Here is a 23,634-nt window from a genome sequence, read left to right on the forward strand (position 1 = left end):
TCTGGTCCTCCGGTGTAATCGTCACCCAGGGCGATTGGTCAAGTGGTGCCATTACATCACAAAGCTACAGCAGGGTGTCATCTGACATGAGGGCCAATCAGTTGCCTAGTACGCAATAGGATACTTATATCAAGGTATAGAAAATGGAGCAATGTGGACAGAATGCCCAGCTGAAGACTAAGGTGGTGAGATGAAAGGACCTAGGACAATATTTGAGACTTATACATTTGTTTGAAGGAGTGGTTGATCTTACCATTCTGGAGTTCTCTATAGGTTAAGTGATAGGGATGCGCTAAAATGAAGATGTTAGAATCTGTTGTTTTTATTATTCCCACGAACCGTAGCATAAACCTTCCTCCCTTAACGTATCAGATCACTGAATTGCTATGGTGTACCATAACCTGAAATAATTCCTGTGAGAAGGGTACTCTATCTCTTGGCTGCCAAAGAGAGCTTTCTATCTAAGTCCTCATATAGGTGATAGGGTTGTGTAGAGAGTACCAGCAAATGAGGCAGAGGATTGAAAGAAGTCTGCTAGGTTGAAATCTAAATTAAGATTATAATTTTTAGTGAGTTTTGGATTTTCACAATATGAGACATGCCATAGTGCTAATTGACCCTTTATAAAAATCATGTTTTGGTAGTGTTGCATTTGGTTTTGAAATATTCAAGTTCTAAAAAAAGACTAACAGTGGACTTTTCCATCTGCAGATTATACTGAATGGCCAGCAGAGGCAGTGTTGCAGAGGAATATTTCTCTGCTTGCTGAGACGGAAAAAAAAAGAAAGCTCATTCCTCAGCCTTCTCCATGCCTCGATCAATATATATGGTAAGTCAAAATCTCAATTATTCATTTTGCCATTAATAAAAAGTTCATAGCATCTGATAGCTCTCTGTGCCTTTTAGTGGGGTCTTCCGCATAAATATAATCTTCCAAGACGGTAGCAATATGGATGATGCAATGGCCATCATGATAGTTTATCAAAGACTTTGTCTGCCTAAGTGTCTGAGAAAATCTTCTTTAGATACTTGTGCAGGCAATATGTCCTGTGAGTTAATTACCATCCTTCAGGCTGGAATGAGCTGTCTTAGGTTAGAGCAAATGACTTACATTCAGATGGAGGGAAGCTATTTAACCTGTTTCCCTGCTCTCTGTGAGTGGGACTCTGATACTCCAGATGGACTGCTATTTAGAAACTGTGTTCTTCGAACTCTAGTCCTCTTTGAATAGGAGCCCACTACTTTCAATGGCGCACTGTACTTCCCCCTACAACTCCTACTTGCTGTGCAGTCATATTCCCAGATAATTACCTGGTGTGTAATTGGTGACGTCTGGTCCTCCGGTGTAATCGTCACCCAGGGTGATTGGTCAAGTGGTGCCATTACATCACAAAGCTACAGCAGGGTGTCATCTGACATGAGGGCCAATCAGTTGCCTAGTACGCAATAGGATACTTATATCACGGTATAGAAAATGGAGCAATGTGGACAGAATGCCCAGCTGAAGACTAAGGTGGTGAGATGAAAGGACCTAGGGCAATATTTGAGACTTATACATTTGTTTGAAGGAGTGGTTGATCTTACCATTCTGGAGTTCTCTATAGGTTAAGTGATAGGGATGCGCTAAAATGAAGATGTTAGAATCTGTTGTTTTTATTATTCCCACGAACCGTAGCATAAACCTTCCTCCCTTAACGTATCAGATCACTGAATTGCTATGGTGTACCATAACCTGAAATAATTCCTGTGAGAAGGGTACTCTATCTCTTGGCTGCCAAAGAGAGCTTTCTATCTAAGTCCTCATATAGGTGATAGGGTTGTGTAGAGAGTACCAGCAAATGAGGCAGAGGATTGAAAGAAGTCTGCTAGGTTGAAATCTAAATTAAGATTATAATTTTTAGTGAGTTTTGGATTTTCACAATATGAGACATGCCATAGTGCTGATTGACCCTTTATAAAAATCATGTTTTGGTAGTGTTGCATTTGGTTTTGAAATATTCAAGTTCTAAAAAAAGACTAACAGTGGACTTTTCCATCTGCAGATTATACTGAATGGCCAGCAGAGGCAGTGTTGCAGAGGAATATTTCTCTGCTTGCTGAGACGGAAAAAAAAAGAAAGCTCATTCCTCAGCCTTCTCCATGCCTCGATCAATATATATGGTAAGTCAAAATCTCAATTAATCATTTTGCCATTAATAAAAAGTTCATAGCATCTGATAGCTCTCTGTGCCTTTTAGTGGGGTCTTCCGCATAAATATAATCTTCCAAGACGGTAGCAATATGGATGATGCAATGGCCATCATGATAGTTTATCAAAGACTTTGTCTGCCTAAGTGTCTGAGAAAATCTTCTTTAGATACTTGTGCAGGCAATATGTCCTGTGAGTTAATTACCATCCTTCAGGCTGGAATGAGCTGTCTTAGGTTAGAGCAAATGACTTACATTCAGATGGAGGGAAGCTATTTAACCTGTTTCCCTGCTCTCTGTGAGTGGGACTCTGATACTCCAGATGGACTGCTATTTAGAAACTGTGTTCTTCGAACTCTAGTCCTCTTTGAATAGGAGCCCACTACTTTCAATGGCGCACTGTACTTCCCCCTACAACTCCTACTTGCTGTGCAGTCATATTCCCAGATAATTACCTGGTGTGTAATTGGTGACGTCTGGTCCTCCGGTGTAATCGTCACCCAGGGCGATTGGTCAAGTGGTGCCATTACATCACGAAGCTACAGCAGAATGTCATCTGACATGAGGGCTAATCAGTTGCTTCTTCTAACTCTAGCCCTCTTTAAATAGGAGCCCAATACTTTCAATGGCGCACTGTACTTCCCCCTTACACCTCCTACTTGCTGTGCAGTCATATTCACAGATAGTTACCTAGTTTGTAATTGCTGATGTCTGGTCCTCCGGTGTAATCGTCACCCAGGGCGATTGGTCAAGTGGTGCCATTACATCACAAAGCTACAGCAGGGTGTCATCTGACATGAGGGCCAATCAGTTGCCTAGTACGCAATAGGATACTTATATCAAGGTATAGAAAATGGAGCAATGTGGACAGAATGCCCAGCTGAAGACTAAGGTGGTGAGATGAAAGGACCTAGGGCAATATTTGAGACTTATACATTTGTTTGAAGGAGTGGTTGATCTTACCATTCTGGAGTTCTCTATAGGTTAAGTGATAGGGATGCGCTAAAATGAAGATGTTAGAATCTGTCGTTTTATATTATTCCCACGAACCGTAGCATAAACCTTCCTCCCTTAACGTATCAGATCACTGAATTGCTATGGTGTACCATAACCTGAAATAATTCCTGTGAGAAGGGTACTCTATCTCTTGGCTGCCAAAGAGAGCTTTCTATCTAAGTCCTCATATAGGTGATAGGGTTGTGTAGAGAGTACCAGCAAATGAGGCAGAGGATTGAAAGAAGTCTGCTAGGTTGAAATCTAAATTAAGATTATAATTTTTAGTGAGTTTTGGATTTTCACAATATGAGACATGCCATAGTGCTAATTGACCCTTTATAAAAATCATGTTTTGGTAGTGTTGCATTTGGTTTTGAAATATTCAAGTTCTAAAAAAAGACTAACAGTGGACTTTTCCATCTGCAGATTATACTGAATGGCCAGCAGAGGCAGTGTTGCAGAGGAATATTTCTTATCTTATCTTATCTTAATGTTTTGTTGAAGCGCTACAGCTGCCTCGGCAATGAGGCGTCCCGGCGCTGAAACCTAGATCCGATCCTGAGCAAGAAGGCCTAGGGGCAGAGGCGAGTTTAGAGACAAGGGAAAAGATAAGTTTTCACTGCCTTTCGGAAGGCGGAAAGGTTGTCCAGCGCGCGAATGTGATGTGGGAGTTCGTTCCACATCTTGGCTCCCAGGAACCTAAAGGAGCGTCCGCCCATGCGGGAGAGTTTTATGCGTGGGACGCAGAGGAGGTTTTGGTTGGAAGATCTTAGGTTCCGTGACGGCGCATAGGGAGTGAGAAGGGGTTGAAGCAGAGGGGGAGTGTCAAGTTTGAGAATTTTGAAGGTCATGATGAGGGTCTTAAACTTGATTCTGGAGTCAACCGGGAGCCAGTGCAATTTTCTGATGGTTGCTCTGGCTGAACATCTGCGGGGCAGGCCGATCAGAGTTCTAGCGGCCGAGTTCTGCACGCGTTGGAGTCGTGCTAGCTCACATTTGTTGGCGCCAAGAAGGAGTACATTGGCGTAGTCTAGACGCGAGAGTATGGTGGCTTGGATGATGAGCTGTCGGGTCTTTGCGTCAAAGAAGCCTAGTATGTGGCTGAGGCTTCTCAGTAAGCCAATGCAGGTGCCGGCAACTTTCTTGGTGTGAGCTCGAAAGTTGAGTGAGTCGTCCATCCATACACCCAGGTTTTTCACAAGGGTTTTGGGGGGAGGGATGGTACCGAGGGAGGACGGCCACCAGTGCTCATTCCAAAGGCTGGTGTTTTTGCCGAGGAGGAGCACCTCTGTTTTTCCGCCATTGAGCTGTAGACAGTTTGTGGTCATCCATTGGGCGACCGCAGAGAGTCCGTTTTTAAAATTAGAGGAAAAGTTGGAGGGTCCATCTGAGAGGGCAATGGCCAATTGTGTATCGTCAGCATACGATACTAATGTTAAGCCCCATTCTTTGGCCACTGCCGCCAGAGGCTGAACATAAAGATTAAAAAGAGAGGGGCTTAGCGCAGAGCCCTGCGGGACTCCCTGATCAATAGGATGGGGTTTAGATAGAAAGGGTGGGGCAGAGACTCGAAAGGACCTGTTTTCGAGGAAGGATCTAAACCACTCCAGGGCATGGCCCTTTACACCAAAGGCCTCCAGACGTCTAAGAAGGATGACATGGGATACCGTGTCAAAGGCCGCGCTGAGATCCAGAAGGATCAGCGCAGCACTTTGACCGGCATCCAGGATCGTCCGGAGGTGCTCTGTGGTAGCTAGGAGAGCAGACTCAGTGCTATGGCCTGGTCTGAACCCGTTTTGTGATGGGTCCAGAATGTTGTTTTTGGCCATATGTTGGGAAAGAGCACTGTTGACATGTGCTTCAGCGAGTTTGGAAAGCCATGGAAGCAGGGAGATAGGACGAAAATTCTCCGGTTTAGATGGATCTAGGGTGGGTTTCTTGATGATAGGCGAAACCCACGCTTGCTTCCAGGCAGATGGTACGCACGCTGAAGTAAAGGAGAGGTTCAGGATGGCGGTTAGCGCTGGTAGGAAGAAGTTGAGTGATTCTAGGAATTGAACCGGGCGCATGGGGTCTGCGGGGGAGCCAGACTTGACTTTGTTGCAAAGTCTGATAAGAATGTCTATGGAGATTTCTGGGATGTGGGTCAGGGTCGAGTAGCTGGGAGAGGCAGAGGGATAGCTGACGATGTTAGGGTCATGCTGGGGAAAGGAGGTGTAAATTTTCTGCACCTTGTCGACGAAGAATTTAGCAAGTTCCTCACATTGTTGCTCGGAGGAGATCGTAGGGGGGGGTGTTTTGTTGCTCTGAAGTTCTTGTACGAGTTTGAAAATTTCTTTCGCGGGGGTGGGACTAGATTCAATTTTATCGGCGTAGAAAGCAGCTCGTGCAGCACGGATGGCTTTGTGATATGATTTTTGTAGCTGAAGGTATTTATCTTTGTCCTCTTTATTGTATTCCCTACGCCAAAGGCGTTCTGCCTTTTTACACTCTTTTCTTAGATTTTTGAGTGCGTCGTTGTACCAGGGGTTTGATGGCGAGTTGCGGCCTTTTGTCCATTTTGCAGGGATAAGGCTGTCTAGTCCGCCCGTAATCCACTCGTGAAACGTGTTGTAGGTAACGTTGATGTCAGCGTTAGAGTCAGGGTGGAAGTCCCCTAATGTCCTGTGTAGATCCTCATGAGACAGTTTGTGCCACGGTCTTTTTAAACGGCTGGCCGGAGCCGTATTGTGCCTGCTTTTGTTGACCGGAATGGTCAGTTTAATAAGGGAGTGATCTGTCCATCTTTCTCTGCTTGCTGAGACGGAAAAAAAAAGAAAGCTCATTCCTCAGCCTTCTCCATGCCTCGATCAATATATATGGTAAGTCAAAATCTCAATTAATCATTTTGCCATTAATAAAAAGTTCATAGCATCTGATAGCTCTCTGTGCCTTTTAGTGGGGTCTTCCGCATAAATATAATCTTCCAAGACGGTAGCAATATGGATGATGCAATGGCCATCATGATAGTTTATCAAAGACTTTGTCTGCCTAAGTGTCTGAGAAAATCTTCTTTAGATACTTGTGCAGGCAATATGTCCTGTGAGTTAATTACCATCCTTCAGGCTGGAATGAGCTGTCTTAGGTTAGAGCAAATGACTTACATTCAGATGGAGGGAAGCTATTTAACCTGTTTCCCTGCTCTCTGTGAGTGGGACTCTGATACTCCAGATGGACTGCTATTTAGAAACTGTGTTCTTCGAACTCTAGTCCTCTTTGAATAGGAGCCCACTACTTTCAATGGCGCACTGTACTTCCCCCTACAACTCCTACTTGCTGTGCAGTCATATTCCCAGATAATTACCTGGTGTGTAATTGGTGACGTCTGGTCCTCCGGTGTAATCGTCACCCAGGGCGATTGGTCAAGTGGTGCCATTACATCACGAAGCTACAGCAGAATGTCATCTGACATGAGGGCTAATCAGTTGCTTCTTCTAACTCTAGCCCTCTTTAAATAGGAGCCCAATACTTTCAATGGCGCACTGTACTTCCCCCTTACACCTCCTACTTGCTGTGCAGTCATATTCACAGATAGTTACCTAGTTTGTAATTGCTGATGTCTGGTCCTCCGGTGTAATCGTCACCCAGGGCGATTGGTCAAGTGGTGCCATTACATCACAAAGCTACAGCAGGGTGTCATCTGACATGAGGGCCAATCAGTTGCCTAGTACGCAATAGGATACTTATATCAAGGTATAGAAAATGGAGCAATGTGGACAGAATGCCCAGCTGAAGACTAAGGTGGTGAGATGAAAGGACCTAGGGCAATATTTGAGACTTATACATTTGTTTGAAGGAGTGGTTGATCTTACCATTCTGGAGTTCTCTATAGGTTAAGTGATAGGGATGCGCTAAAATGAAGATGTTAGAATCTGTTGTTTTATATTATTCCCACGAACCGTAGCATAAACCTTCCTCCCTTAACGTATCAGATCACTGAATTGCTATGGTGTACCATAACCTGAAATAATTCCTGTGAGAAGGGTACTCTATCTCTTGGCTGCCAAAGAGAGCTTTCTATCTAAGTCCTCATATAGGTGATAGGGTTGTGTAGAGAGTACCAGCAAATGAGGCAGAGGATTGAAAGAAGTCTGCTAGGTTGAAATCTAAATTAAGATTATAATTTTTAGTGAGTTTTGGATTTTCACAATATGAGACATGCCATAGTGCTAATTGACCCTTTATAAAAATCATGTTTTGGTAGTGTTGCATTTGGTTTTGAAATATTCAAGTTCTAAAAAAAGACTAACAGTGGACTTTTCCATCTGCAGATTATACTGAATGGCCAGCAGAGGCAGTGTTGCAGAGGAATATTTCTCTGCTTGCTGAGACGGAAAAAAAAAGAAAGCTCATTCCTCAGCCTTCTCCATGCCTCGATCAATATATATGGTAAGTCAAAATCTCAATTATTCATTTTGCCATTAATAAAAAGTTCATAGCATCTGATAGCTCTCTGTGCCTTTTAGTGGGGTCTTCCGCATAAATATAATCTTCCAAGACGGTAGCAATATGGATGATGCAATGGCCATCATGATAGTTTATCAAAGACTTTGTCTGCCTAAGTGTCTGAGAAAATCTTCTTTAGATACTTGTGCAGGCAATATGTCCTGTGAGTTAATTACCATCCTTCAGGCTGGAATGAGCTGTCTTAGGTTAGAGCAAATGACTTACATTCAGATGGAGGGAAGCTATTTAACCTGTTTCCCTGCTCTCTGTGAGTGGGACTCTGATACTCCAGATGGACTGCTATTTAGAAACTGTGTTCTTCGAACTCTAGTCCTCTTTGAATAGGAGCCCACTACTTTCAATGGCGCACTGTACTTCCCCCTACAACTCCTACTTGCTGTGCAGTCATATTCCCAGATAATTACCTGGTGTGTAATTGGTGACGTCTGGTCCTCCGGTGTAATCGTCACCCAGGGCGATTGGTCAAGTGGTGCCATTACATCACAAAGCTACAGCAGGGTGTCATCTGACATGAGGGCCAATCAGTTGCCTAGTACGCAATAGGATACTTATATCACGGTATAGAAAATGGAGCAATGTGGACAGAATGCCCAGCTGAAGACTAAGGTGGTGAGATGAAAGGACCTAGGGCAATATTTGAGACTTATACATTTGTTTGAAGGAGTGGTTGATCTTACCATTCTGGAGTTCTCTATAGGTTAAGTGATAGGGATGCGCTAAAATGAAGATGTTAGAATCTGTTGTTTTTATTATTCCCACGAACCGTAGCATAAACCTTCCTCCCTTAACGTATCAGATCACTGAATTGCTATGGTGTACCATAACCTGAAATAATTCCTGTGAGAAGGGTACTCTATCTCTTGGCTGCCAAAGAGAGCTTTCTATCTAAGTCCTCATATAGGTGATAGGGTTGTGTAGAGAGTACCAGCAAATGAGGCAGAGGATTGAAAGAAGTCTGCTAGGTTGAAATCTAAATTAAGATTATAATTTTTAGTGAGTTTTGGATTTTCACGATATGAGACATGCCATAGTGCTAATTGACCCTTTATAAAAATCATGTTTTGGTAGTGTTGCATTTGGTTTTGAAATATTCAAGTTCTAAAAAAAGACTAACAGTGGACTTTTCCATCCGCAGATTATACTGAATGGCCAGCAGAGGCAGTGTTGCAGAGGAATATTTCTCTGCTTGCTGAGACGGAAAAAAAAAGAAAGCTCATTCCTCAGCCTTCTCCATGCCTCGATCAATATATATGGTAAGTCAAAATCTCAATTATTCATTTTGCCATTAATAAAAAGTTCATAGCATCTGATAGCTCTCTGTGCCTTTTAGTGGGGTCTTCCGCATAAATATAATCTTCCAAGACGGTAGCAATATGGATGATGCAATGGCCATCATGATAGTTTATCAAAGACTTTGTCTGCCTAAGTGTCTGAGAAAATCTTCTTTAGATACTTGTGCAGGCAATATGTCCTGTGAGTTAATTACCATCCTTCAGGCTGGAATGAGCTGTCTTAGGTTAGAGCAAATGACTTACATTCAGATGGAGGGAAGCTATTTAACCTGTTTCCCTGCTCTCTGTGAGTGGGACTCTGATACTCCAGATGGACTGCTATTTAGAAACTGTGTTCTTCTAACTCTAGTCCTCTTTGAATAGGAGCCCACTACTTTCAATGGCGCACTGTACTTCCCCCTACAACTCCTACTTGCTGTGCAGTCATATTCCCAGATAATTACCTGGTGTGTAATTGGTGACGTCTGGTCCTCCAGTGTAATCGTCACCCAGGGCGATTGGTCAAGTGGTGCCATTACATCACGAAGCTACAGCAGAATGTCATCTGACATGAGGGCTAATCAGTTGCTTCTTCTAACTCTAGCCCTCTTTAAATAGGAGCCCAATACTTTCAATGGCGCACTGTACTTCCCCCTTACACCTCCTACTTGCTGTGTAGTCATATTCACAGATAGTTACCTAGTTTGTAATTGCTGATGTCTGGTCCTCCGGTGTAATCGTCACCCAGGGCGATTGGTCAAGTGGTGCCATTACATCACAAAGCTACAGCAGGGTGTCATCTGACATGAGGGCCAATCAGTTGCCTAGTACGCAATAGGATACTTATATCAAGGTATAGAAAATGGAGCAATGTGGACAGAATGCCCAGCTGAAGACTAAGGTGGTGAGATGAAAGGACCTAGGGCAATATTTGAGACTTATACATTTGTTTGAAGGAGTGGTTGATCTTACCATTCTGGAGTTCTCTATAGGTTAAGTGATAGGGATGCGCTAAAATGAAGATGTTAGAATCTGTTGTTTTATATTATTCCCACGAACCGTAGCATAAACCTTCCTCCCTTAACGTATCAGATCACTGAATTGCTATGGTGTACCATAACCTGAAATAATTCCTGTGAGAAGGGTACTCTATCTCTTGGCTGCCAAAGAGAGCTTTCTATCTAAGTCCTCATATAGGTGATAGGGTTGTGTAGAGAGTACCAGCAAATGAGGCAGAGGATTGAAAGAAGTCTGCTAGGTTGAAATCTAAATTAAGATTATAATTTTTAGTGAGTTTTGGATTTTCACAATATGAGACATGCCATAGTGCTAATTGACCCTTTATAAAAATCATGTTTTGGTAGTGTTGCATTTGGTTTTGAAATATTCAAGTTCTAAAAAAAGACTAACAGTGGACTTTTCCATCTGCAGATTATACTGAATGGCCAGCAGAGGCAGTGTTGCAGAGGAATATTTCTCTGCTTGCTGAGACGGAAAAAAAAAGAAAGCTCATTCCTCAGCCTTCTCCATGCCTCGATCAATATATATGGTAAGTCAAAATCTCAATTATTCATTTTGCCATTAATAAAAAGTTCATAGCATCTGATAGCTCTCTGTGCCTTTTAGTGGGGTCTTCCGCATAAATATAATCTTCCAAGACGGTAGCAATATGGATGATGCAATGGCCATCATGATAGTTTATCAAAGACTTTGTCTGCCTAAGTGTCTGAGAAAATCTTCTTTAGATACTTGTGCAGGCAATATGTCCTGTGAGTTAATTACCATCCTTCAGGCTGGAATGAGCTGTCTTAGGTTAGAGCAAATGACTTACATTCAGATGGAGGGAAGCTATTTAACCTGTTTCCCTGCTCTCTGTGAGTGGGACTCTGATACTCCAGATGGACTGCTATTTAGAAACTGTGTTCTTCGAACTCTAGTCCTCTTTGAATAGGAGCCCACTACTTTCAATGGCGCACTGTACTTCCCCCTACAACTCCTACTTGCTGTGCAGTCATATTCCCAGATAATTACCTGGTGTGTAATTGGTGACGTCTGGTCCTCCGGTGTAATCGTCACCCAGGGCGATTGGTCAAGTGGTGCCATTACATCACAAAGCTACAGCAGGGTGTCATCTGACATGAGGGCCAATCAGTTGCCTAGTACGCAATAGGATACTTATATCACGGTATAGAAAATGGAGCAATGTGGACAGAATGCCCAGCTGAAGACTAAGGTGGTGAGATGAAAGGACCTAGGGCAATATTTGAGACTTATACATTTGTTTGAAGGAGTGGTTGATCTTACCATTCTGGAGTTCTCTATAGGTTAAGTGATAGGGATGCGCTAAAATGAAGATGTTAGAATCTGTTGTTTTTATTATTCCCACGAACCGTAGCATAAACCTTCCTCCCTTAACGTATCAGATCACTGAATTGCTATGGTGTACCATAACCTGAAATAATTCCTGTGAGAAGGGTACTCTATCTCTTGGCTGCCAAAGAGAGCTTTCTATCTAAGTCCTCATATAGGTGATAGGGTTGTGTAGAGAGTACCAGCAAATGAGGCAGAGGATTGAAAGAAGTCTGCTAGGTTGAAATCTAAATTAAGATTATAATTTTTAGTGAGTTTTGGATTTTCACAATATGAGACATGCCATAGTGCTAATTGACCCTTTATAAAAATCATGTTTTGGTAGTGTTGCATTTGGTTTTGAAATATTCAAGTTCTAAAAAAAGACTAACAGTGGACTTTTCCATCTGCAGATTATACTGAATGGCCAGCAGAGGCAGTGTTGCAGAGGAATATTTCTCTGCTTGCTGAGACGGAAAAAAAAGAAAGCTCATTCCTCAGCCTTCTCCATGCCTCGATCAATATATATGGTAAGTCAAAATCTCAATTATTCATTTTGCCATTAATAAAAAGTTCATAGCATCTGATAGCTCTCTGTGCCTTTTAGTGGGGTCTTCCGCATAAATATAATCTTCCAAGACGGTAGCAATATGGATGATGCAATGGCCATCATGATAGTTTATCAAAGACTTTGTCTGCCTAAGTGTCTGAGAAAATCTTCTTTAGATACTTGTGCAGGCAATATGTCCTGTGAGTTAATTACCATCCTTCAGGCTGGAATGAGCTGTCTTAGGTTAGAGCAAATGACTTACATTCAGATGGAGGGAAGCTATTTAACCTGTTTCCCTGCTCTCTGTGAGTGGGACTCTGATACTCCAGATGGACTGCTATTTAGAAACTGTGTTCTTCTAACTCTAGTCCTCTTTGAATAGGATCCCACTACTTTCAATGGCGCACTGTACTTCCCCCTACAACTCCTACTTGCTGTGCAGTCATATTCCCAGATAATTACCTGGTGTGTAATTGGTGACGTCTGGTCCTCCAGTGGAATCGTCACCCAGGGCGATTGGTCAAGTGGTGCCATTACATCACGAAGCTACAGCAGAATGTCATCTGACATGAGGGCTAATCAGTTGCTTCTTCTAACTCTAGCCCTCTTTAAATAGGAGCCCAATACTTTCAATGGCGCACTGTACTTCCCCCTTACACCTCCTACTTGCTGTGTAGTCATATTCACAGATAGTTACCTAGTTTGTAATTGCTGATGTCTGGTCCTCCGGTGTAATCGTCACCCAGGGCGATTGGTCAAGTGGTGCCATTACATCACAAAGCTACAGCAGGGTGTCATCTGACATGAGGGCCAATCAGTTGCCTAGTACGCAATAGGATACTTATATCAAGGTATAGAAAATGGAGCAATGTGGACAGAATGCCTAGCTGAAGACTAAGGTGGTGAGATGAAAGGACCTAGGACAATATTTGAGACTTATACATTTGTTTGAAGGAGTGGTTGATCTTACCATTCTGGAGTTCTCTATAGGTTAAGTGATAGGGATGCGCTAAAATGAAGATGTTAGAATCTGTTGTTTTTATTATTCCCACGAACCGTAGCATAAACCTTCCTCCCTTAACGTATCAGATCACTGAATTGCTATGGTGTACCATAACCTGAAATAATTCCTGTGAGAAGGGTACTCTATCTCTTGGCTGCCAAAGAGAGCTTTCTATCTAAGTCCTCATATAGGTGATAGGGTTGTGTAGAGAGTACCAGCAAATGAGGCAGAGGATTGAAAGAAGTCTGCTAGGTTGAAATCTAAATTAAGATTATAATTTTTAGTGAGTTTTGGATTTTCACAATATGAGACATGCCATAGTGCTAATTGACCCTTTATAAAAATCATGTTTTGGTAGTGTTGCATTTGGTTTTGAAATATTCAAGTTCTAAAAAAAGACTAACAGTGGACTTTTCCATCTGCAGATTATACTGAATGGCCAGCAGAGGCAGTGTTGCAGAGGAATATTTCTCTGCTTGCTGAGACGGAAAAAAAAGAAAGCTCATTCCTCAGCCTTCTCCATGCCTCGATCAATATATATGGTAAGTCAAAATCTCAATTATTCATTTTGCCATTAATAAAAAGTTCATAGCATCTGATAGCTCTCTGTGCCTTTTAGTGGGGTCTTCCGCATAAATATAATCTTCCAAGACGGTAGCAATATGGATGATGCAATGGCCATCATGATAGTTTATCAAAGACTTTGTCTGCCTAAGTGTCTGAGAAAATCTTCTTTAGATACTTGTGCAGGCAATATGTCCTGTGAGTTAATTACCATCCTTCAGGCTGGAATGAGCTGTCTTAGGTTAGAGCAAATGACTTACATTCAGATGGAGGGAAGCTATTTAACCTGTTTCCCTGCTCTCTGTGAGTGGGACTCTGATACTCCAGATGGACTGCTATTTAGAAACTGTGTTCTTCTAACTCTAGTCCTCTTTGAATAGGAGCCCACTACTTTCAATGGCGCACTGTACTTCCCCCTACAACTCCTACTTGCTGTGCAGTCATATTCCCAGATAATTACCTGGTGTGTAATTGGTGACGTCTGGTCCTCCAGTGGAATCGTCACCCAGGGCGATTGGTCAAGTGGTGCCATTACATCACGAAGCTACAGCAGAATGTCATCTGACATGAGGGCTAATCAGTTGCTTCTTCTAACTCTAGCCCTCTTTAAATAGGAGCCCAATACTTTCAATGGCGCACTGTACTTCCCCCTTACACCTCCTACTTGCTGTGTAGTCATATTCACAGATAGTTACCTAGTTTGTAATTGCTGATGTCTGGTCCTCCGGTGTAATCGTCACCCAGGGCGATTGGTCAAGTGGTGCCATTACATCACAAAGCTACAGCAGGGTGTCATCTGACATGAGGGCCAATCAGTTGCCTAGTACGCAATAGGATACTTATATCAAGGTATAGAAAATGGAGCAATGTGGACAGAATGCCCAGCTGAAGACTAAGGTGGTGAGATGAAAGGACCTAGGACAATATTTGAGACTTATACATTTGTTTGAAGGAGTGGTTGATCTTACCATTCTGGAGTTCTCTATAGGTTAAGTGATAGGGATGCGCTAAAATGAAGATGTTAGAATCTGTTGTTTTTATTATTCCCACGAACCGTAGCATAAACCTTCCTCCCTTAACGTATCAGATCACTGAATTGCTATGGTGTACCATAACCTGAAATAATTCCTGTGAGAAGGGTACTCTATCTCTTGGCTGCCAAAGAGAGCTTTCTATCTAAGTCCTCATATAGGTGATAGGGTTGTGTAGAGAGTACCAGCAAATGAGGCAGAGGATTGAAAGAAGTCTGCTAGGTTGAAATCTAAATTAAGATTATAATTTTTAGTGAGTTTTGGATTTTCACAATATGAGACATGCCATAGTGCTAATTGACCCTTTATAAAAATCATGTTTTGGTAGTGTTGCATTTGGTTTTGAAATATTCAAGTTCTAAAAAAAGACTAACAGTGGACTTTTCCATCTGCAGATTATACTGAATGGCCAGCAGAGGCAGTGTTGCAGAGGAATATTTCTCTGCTTGCTGAGACGGAAAAAAAAAGAAAGCTCATTCCTCAGCCTTCTCCATGCCTCGATCAATATATATGGTAAGTCAAAATCTCAATTATTCATTTTGCCATTAATAAAAAGTTCATAGCATCTGATAGCTCTCTGTGCCTTTTAGTGGGGTCTTCCGCATAAATATAATCTTCCAAGACGGTAGCAATATGGATGATGCAATGGCCATCATGATAGTTTATCAAAGACTTTGTCTGCCTAAGTGTCTGAGAAAATCTTCTTTAGATACTTGTGCAGGCAATATGTCCTGTGAGTTAATTACCATCCTTCAGGCTGGAATGAGCTGTCTTAGGTTAGAGCAAATGACTTACATTCAGATGGAGGGAAGCTATTTAACCTGTTTCCCTGCTCTCTGTGAGTGGGACTCTGATACTCCAGATGGACTGCTATTTAGAAACTGTGTTCTTCGAACTCTAGTCCTCTTTGAATAGGAGCCCACTACTTTCGATGGCGCACTGTACTTCCCCCTACAACTCCTACTTGCTGTGCAGTCATATTCCCAGATAATTACCTGGTGTGTAATTGGTGACGTCTGGTCCTCCGGTGTAATCGTCACCCAGGGCGATTGGTCAAGTGGTGCCATTACATCACAAAGCTACAGCAGGGTGTCATCTGACATGAGGGCCAATCAGTTGCCTAGTACGCAATAGGATACTTATATCACGGTATAGAAAATGGAGCAATGTGGACAGAATGCCCAGCTGAAGACTAAGGTGGTGAGATGAAAGGACCTAGGGCAATATTTGAGACTTATACATTTGTTTGAAGGAGTGGTTGATCTTACCATTCTGGAGTTCTCTATAGGTTAAGTGATAGGGATGCGCTAAAATGAAGATGTTAGAATCTGTTGTTTTTATTATTCCCACGAACCGTAGCATAAACCTTCCTCCCTTAACGTATCAGATCACTGAATTGCTATGGTGTACCATAACCTGAAATAATTCCTGTGAGAAGGGTACTCTATCTCTTGGCTGCCAAAGAGAGCTTTCTATCTAAGTCCTCATATAGGTGATAGGGTTGTGTAGAGAGTACCAGCAAATGAGGCAGAGGATTGAAAGAAGTCTGCTAGGTTGAAATCTAAATTAAGATTATAATTTTTAGTGAGTTTTGGATTTTCACAATATGAGACATGCCATAGTGCTAATTGACCCTTTATAAAAATCATGTTTTGGTAGTGTTGCATTTGGTTTTGAAATATTCAAGTTCTAAAAAAAGACTAACAGTGGACTTTTCCATCTGCAGATTATACTGAATGGCCAGCAGAGGCAGTGTTGCAGAGGAATATTTCTCTGCTTGCTGAGACGGAAAAAAAAAGAAAGCTCATTCCTCAGCCTTCTCCATGCCTCGATCAATATATATGGTAAGTCAAAATCTCAATTATTCATTTTGCCATTAATAAAAAGTTCATAGCATCTGATAGCTCTCTGTGCCTTTTAGTGGGGTCTTCCGCATAAATATAATCTTCCAAGACGGTAGCAATATGGATGATGCAATGGCCATCATGATAGTTTATCAAAGACTTTGTCTGCCTAAGTGTCTGAGAAAATCTTCTTTAGATACTTGTGCAGGCAATATGTCCTGTGAGTTAATTACCATCCTTCAGGCTGGAATGAGCTGTCTTAGGTTAGAGCAAATGACTTACATTCAGATGGAGGGAAGCTATTTAACCTGTTTCCCTGCTCTCTGTGAGTGGGACTCTGATACTCCAGATGGACTGCTATTTAGAAACTGTGTTCTTCTAACTCTAGTCCTCTTTGAATAGGAGCCCACTACTTTCAATGGCGCACTGTACTTCCCCCTACAACTCCTACTTGCTGTGCAGTCATATTCCCAGATAATTACCTGGTGTGTAATTGGTGACGTCTGGTCCTCCAGTGTAATCGTCACCCAGGGCGATTGGTCAAGTGGTGCCATTACATCACGAAGCTACAGCAGAATGTCATCTGACATGAGGGCTAATCAGTTGCTTCTTCTAACTCTAGCCCTCTTTAAATAGGAGCCCAATACTTTCAATGGCGCACTGTACTTCCCCCTACAACTCCTACTTGCTGTGCAGTCATATTCCCAGATAATTACCTGGTGTGTAATTGGTGACGTCTGGTCCTCCGGTGTAATCGTCACCCAGGGCGATTGGTCAAGTGGTGCCATTACATCACAAAGCTACAGCAGGGTGTCATCTGACATGAGGGCCAATCAGTTGCCTAGTACGCAATAGGATACTTATATCACGGTATAGAAAATGGAGCAATGTGGACAGAATGCCCAGCTGAAGACTAAGGTGGTGAGATGAAAGGACCTAGGGCAATATTTGAGACTTATACATTTGTTTGAAGGAGTGGTTGATCTTACCATTCTGGAGTTCTCTATAGGTTAAGTGATAGGGATGCGCTAAAATGAAGATGTTAGAATCTGTTGTTTTTATTATTCCCACGAACCGTAGCATAAACCTTCCTCCCTTAACGTATCAGATCACTGAATTGCTATGGTGTACCATAACCTGAAATAATTCCTGTGAGAAGGGTACTCTATCTCTTGGCTGCCAAAGAGAGCTTTCTATCTAAGTCCTCATATAGGTGATAGGGTTGTGTAGAGAGTACCAGCAAATGAGGCAGAGGATTGAAAGAAGTCTGCTAGGTTGAAATCTAAATTAAGATTATAATTTTTAGTGAGTTTTGGATTTTCACAATATGAGACATGCCATAGTGCTAATTGACCCTTTATAAAAATCATGTTTTGGTAGTGTTGCATTTGGTTTTGAAATATTCAAGTTCTAAAAAAAGACTAACAGTGGACTTTTCCATCTGCAGATTATACTGAATGGCCAGCAGAGGCAGTGTTGCAGAGGAATATTTCTCTGCTTGCTGAGACGGAAAAAAAAAGAAAGCTCATTCCTCAGCCTTCTCCATGCCTCGATCAATATATATGGTAAGTCAAAATCTCAATTATTCATTTTGCCATTAATAAAAAGTTCATAGCATCTGATAGCTCTCTGTGCCTTTTAGTGGGGTCTTCCGCATAAATATAATCTTCCAAGACGGTAGCAATATGGATGATGCAATGGCCATCATGATAGTTTATCAAAGACTTTGTCTGCCTAAGTGTCTGAGAAAATCTTCTTTAGATACTTGTGCAGGCAATATGTCCTGTGAGTTAATTACCATCCTTCAGGCTGGAATGAGCTGTCTTAGGTTAGAGCAAATGACTTACATTCAGATGGAGGGAAGCTATTTAACCTGTTTCCCTGCTCTCTGTGAGTGGGACTCTGATACTCCAGATGGACTGCTATTTAGAAACTGTGTTCTTCTAACTCTAGTCCTCTTTGAATAGGAGCCCACTACTTTCAATGGCGCACTGTACTTCCCCCTACAACTCCTACTTGCTGTGCAGTCATATTCCCAGATAATTACCTGGTGTGTAATTGGTGACGTCTGGTCCTCCAGTGGAATCGTCACCCAGGGCGATTGGTCAAGTGGTGCCATTACATCACGAAGCTACAGCAGAATGTCATCTGACATGAGGGCTAATCAGTTGCTTCTTCTAACTCTAGCCCTCTTTAAATAGGAGCCCAATACTTTCAATGGCGCACTGTACTTCCCCCTTACACCTCCTACTTGCTGTGTAGTCATATTCACAGATAGTTACCTAGTTTGTAATTGCTGATGTCTGGTCCTCCGGTGTAATCGTCACCCAGGGCGATTGGTCAAGTGGTGCCATTACATCACAAAGCTACAGCAGGGTGTCATCTGACATGAGGGCCAATCAGTTGCCTAGTACGCAATAGGATACTTATATCAAGGTATAGAAAATGGAGCAATGTGGACAGAATGCCCAGCTGAAGACTAAGGTGGTGAGATGAAAGGACCTAGGACAATATTTGAGACTTATACATTTGTTTGAAGGAGTGGTTGATCTTACCATTCTGGAGTTCTCTATAGGTTAAGTGATAGGGATGCGCTAAAATGAAGATGTTAGAATCTGTTGTTTTTATTATTCCCACGAACCGTAGCATAAACCTTCCTCCCTTAACGTATCAGATCACTGAATTGCTATGGTGTACCATAACCTGAAATAATTCCTGTGAGAAGGGTACTCTATCTCTTGGCTGCCAAAGAGAGCTTTCTATCTAAGTCCTCATATAGGTGATAGGGTTGTGTAGAGAGTACCAGCAAATGAGGCAGAGGATTGAAAGAAGTCTGCTAGGTTGAAATCTAAATTAAGATTATAATTTTTAGTGAGTTTTGGATTTTCACAATATGAGACATGCCATAGTGCTAATTGACCCTTTATAAAAATCATGTTTTGGTAGTGTTGCATTTGGTTTTGAAATATTCAAGTTCTAAAAAAAGACTAACAGTGGACTTTTCCATCCGCAGATTATACTGAATGGCCAGCAGAGGCAGTGTTGCAGAGGAATATTTCTCTGCTTGCTGAGACGGAAAAAAAAAGAAAGCTCATTCCTCAGCCTTCTCCATGCCTCGATCAATATATATGGTAAGTCAAAATCTCAATTATTCATTTTGCCATTAATAAAAAGTTCATAGCATCTGATAGCTCTCTGTGCCTTTTAGTGGGGTCTTCCGCATAAATATAATCTTCCAAGACGGTAGCAATATGGATGATGCAATGGCCATCATGATAGTTTATCAAAGACTTTGTCTGCCTAAGTGTCTGAGAAAATCTTCTTTAGATACTTGTGCAGGCAATATGTCCTGTGAGTTAATTACCATCCTTCAGGCTGGAATGAGCTGTCTTAGGTTAGAGCAAATGACTTACATTCAGATGGAGGGAAGCTATTTAACCTGTTTCCCTGCTCTCTGTGAGTGGGACTCTGATACTCCAGATGGACTGCTATTTAGAAACTGTGTTCTTCTAACTCTAGTCCTCTTTGAATAGGAGCCCACTACTTTCAATGGCGCACTGTACTTCCCCCTACAACTCCTACTTGCTGTGCAGTCATATTCCCAGATAATTACCTGGTGTGTAATTGGTGACGTCTGGTCCTCCAGTGGAATCGTCACCCAGGGCGATTGGTCAAGTGGTGCCATTACATCACGAAGCTACAGCAGAATGTCATCTGACATGAGGGCTAATCAGTTGCTTCTTCTAACTCTAGCCCTCTTTAAATAGGAGCCCAATACTTTCAATGGCGCACTGTACTTCCCCCTTACACCTCCTACTTGCTGTGTAGTCATATTCACAGATAGTTACCTAGTTTGTAATTGCTGATGTCTGGTCCTCCGGTGTAATCGTCACCCAGGGCGATTGGTCAAGTGGTGCCATTACATCACAAAGCTACAGCAGGGTGTCATCTGACATGAGGGCCAATCAGTTGCCTAGTACGCAATAGGATACTTATATCAAGGTATAGAAAATGGAGCAATGTGGACAGAATGCCCAGCTGAAGACTAAGGTGGTGAGATGAAAGGACCTAGGACAATATTTGAGACTTATACATTTGTTTGAAGGAGTGGTTGATCTTACCATTCTGGAGTTCTCTATAGGTTAAGTGATTGGGGTGCGCTAAAATGAAGATGTTAGAATCTGTTGTTTTTATTATTCCCACGAACCGTAGCATAAACCTTCCTCCCTTAACGTATCAGATCACTGAATTGCTATGGTGTACCATAACCTGAAATAATTCCTGTGAGAAGGGTACTCTATCTCTTGGCTGCCAAAGAGAGCTTTCTATCTAAGTCCTCATATAGGTGATAGGGTTGTGTAGAGAGTACCAGCAAATGAGGCAGAGGATTGAAAGAAGTCTGCTAGGTTGAAATCTAAATTAAGATTATAATTTTTAGTGAGTTTTGGATTTTCACAATATGAGACATGCCATAGTGCTAATTGACCCTTTATAAAAATCATGTTTTGGTAGTGTTGCATTTGGTTTTGAAATATTCAAGTTCTAAAAAAAGACTAACAGTGGACTTTTCCATCTGCAGATTATACTGAATGGCCAGCAGAGGCAGTGTTGCAGAGGAATATTTCTCTGCTTGCTGAGACGGAAAAAAAAAGAAAGCTCATTCCTCAGCCTTCTCCATGCCTCGATCAATATATATGGTAAGTCAAAATCTCAATTATTCATTTTGCCATTAATAAAAAGTTCATAGCATCTGATAGCTCTCTGTGCCTTTTAGTGGGGTCTTCCGCATAAATATAATCTTCCAAGACGGTAGCAATATGGATGATGCAATGGCCATCATGATAGTTTATCAAAGACTTTGTCTGCCTAAGTGTCTGAGAAAATCTTCTTTAGATACTTGTGCAGGCAATATGTCCTGTGAGTTAATTACCATCCTTCAGGCTGGAATGAGCTGTCTTAGGTTAGAGCAAATGACTTACATTCAGATGGAGGGAAGCTATTTAACCTGTTTCCCTGCTCTCTGTGAGTGGGACTCTGATACTCCAGATGGACTGCTATTTAGAAACTGTGTTCTTCGAACTCTAGTCCTCTTTGAATAGGAGCCCACTACTTTCAATGGCGCACTGTACTTCCCCCTACAACTCCTACTTGCTGTGCAGTCATATTCCCAGATAATTACCTGGTGTGTAATTGGTGACGTCTGGTCCTCCAGTGTAATCGTCACCCAGGGCGATTGGTCAAGTGGTGCCATTACATCACGAAGCTACAGCAGAATGTCATCTGACATGAGGGCTAATCAGTTGCTTCTTCTAACTCTAGCCCTCTTTAAATAGGAGCCCAATACTTTCAATGGCGCACTGTACTTCCCCCTTACACCTCCTACTTGCTGTGTAGTCATATTCACAGATAGTTACCTAGTTTGTAATTGCTGATGTCTGGTCCTCCGGTGTAATCGTCACCCAGGGCGATTGGTCAAGTGGTGCCATTACATCACAAAGCTACAGCAGGGTGTCATCTGACATGAGGGCCAATCAGTTGCCTAGTACGCAATAGGATACTTATATCAAGGTATAGAAAATGGAGCAATGTGGACAGAATGCCCAGCTGAAGACTAAGGTGGTGAGATGAAAGGACCTAGGACAATATTTGAGACTTATACATTTGTTTGAAGGAGTGGTTGATCTTACCATTCTGGAGTTCTCTATAGGTTAAGTGATAGGGATGCGCTAAAATGAAGATGTTAGAATCTGTTGTTTTTATTATTCCCACGAACCGTAGCATAAACCTTCCTCCCTTAACGTATCAGATCACTGAATTGCTATGGTGTACCATAACCTGAAATAATTCCTGTGAGAAGGGTACTCTATCTCTTGGCTGCCAAAGAGAGCTTTCTATCTAAGTCCTCATATAGGTGATAGGGTTGTGTAGAGAGTACCAGCAAATGAGGCAGAGGATTGAAAGAAGTCTGCTAGGTTGAAATCTAAATTAAGATTATAATTTTTAGTGAGTTTTGGATTTTCACAATATGAGACATGCCATAGTGCTAATTGACCCTTTATAAAAATCATGTTTTGGTAGTGTTGCATTTGGTTTTGAAATATTCAAGTTCTAAAAAAAGACTAACAGTGGACTTTTCCATCTGCAGATTATACTGAATGGCCAGCAGAGGCAGTGTTGCAGAGGAATATTTCTCTGCTTGCTGAGACGGAAAAAAAAAGAAAGCTCATTCCTCAGCCTTCTCCATGCCTCGATCAATATATATGGTAAGTCAAAATCTCAATTATTCATTTTGCCATTAATAAAAAGTTCATAGCATCTGATAGCTCTCTGTGCCTTTTAGTGGGGTCTTCCGCATAAATATAATCTTCCAAGACGGTAGCAATATGGATGATGCAATGGCCATCATGATAGTTTATCAAAGACTTTGTCTGCCTAAGTGTCTGAGAAAATCTTCTTTAGATACTTGTGCAGGCAATATGTCCTGTGAGTTAATTACCATCCTTCAGGCTGGAATGAGCTGTCTTAGGTTAGAGCAAATGACTTACATTCAGATGGAGGGAAGCTATTTAACCTGTTTCCCTGCTCTCTGTGAGTGGGACTCTGATACTCCAGATGGACTGCTATTTAGAAACTGTGTTCTTCTAACTCTAGTCCTCTTTGAATAGGAGCCCACTACTTTCAATGGCGCACTGTACTTCCCCCTACAACTCCTACTTGCTGTGCAGTCATATTCCCAGATAATTACCTGGTGTGTAATTGGTGACGTCTGGTCCTCCAGTGTAATCGTCACCCAGGGCGATTGGTCAAGTGGTGCCATTACATCACGAAGCTACAGCAGAATGTCATCTGACATGAGGGCTAATCAGTTGCTTCTTCTAACTCTAGCCCTCTTTAAATAGGAGCCCAATACTTTCAATGGCGCACTGTACTTCCCCCTTACACCTCCTACTTGCTGTGTAGTCATATTCACAGATAGTTACCTAGTTTGTAATTGCTGATGTCTGGTCCTCCGGTGTAATCGTCACCCAGGGCGATTGGTCAAGTGGTGCCATTACATCACAAAGCTACAGCAGGGTGTCATCTGACATGAGGGCCAATCAGTTGCCTAGTACGCAATAGGATACTTATATCAAGGTATAGAAAATGGAGCAATGTGGACAGAATGCCCAGCTGAAGACTAAGGTGGTGAGATGAAAGGACCTAGGACAATATTTGAGACTTATACATTTGTTTGAAGGAGTGGTTGATCTTACCATTCTGGAGTTCTCTATAGGTTAAGTGATAGGGATGCGCTAAAATGAAGATGTTAGAATCTGTTGTTTTTATTATTCCC

The sequence above is a fragment of the Lissotriton vulgaris genome, chromosome 7 (assembly GCF_964263255.1).
Source record: "Lissotriton vulgaris chromosome 7, aLisVul1.2, whole genome shotgun sequence".
NCBI classification, from domain to species: domain Eukaryota; kingdom Metazoa; phylum Chordata; class Amphibia; order Caudata; family Salamandridae; genus Lissotriton; species Lissotriton vulgaris.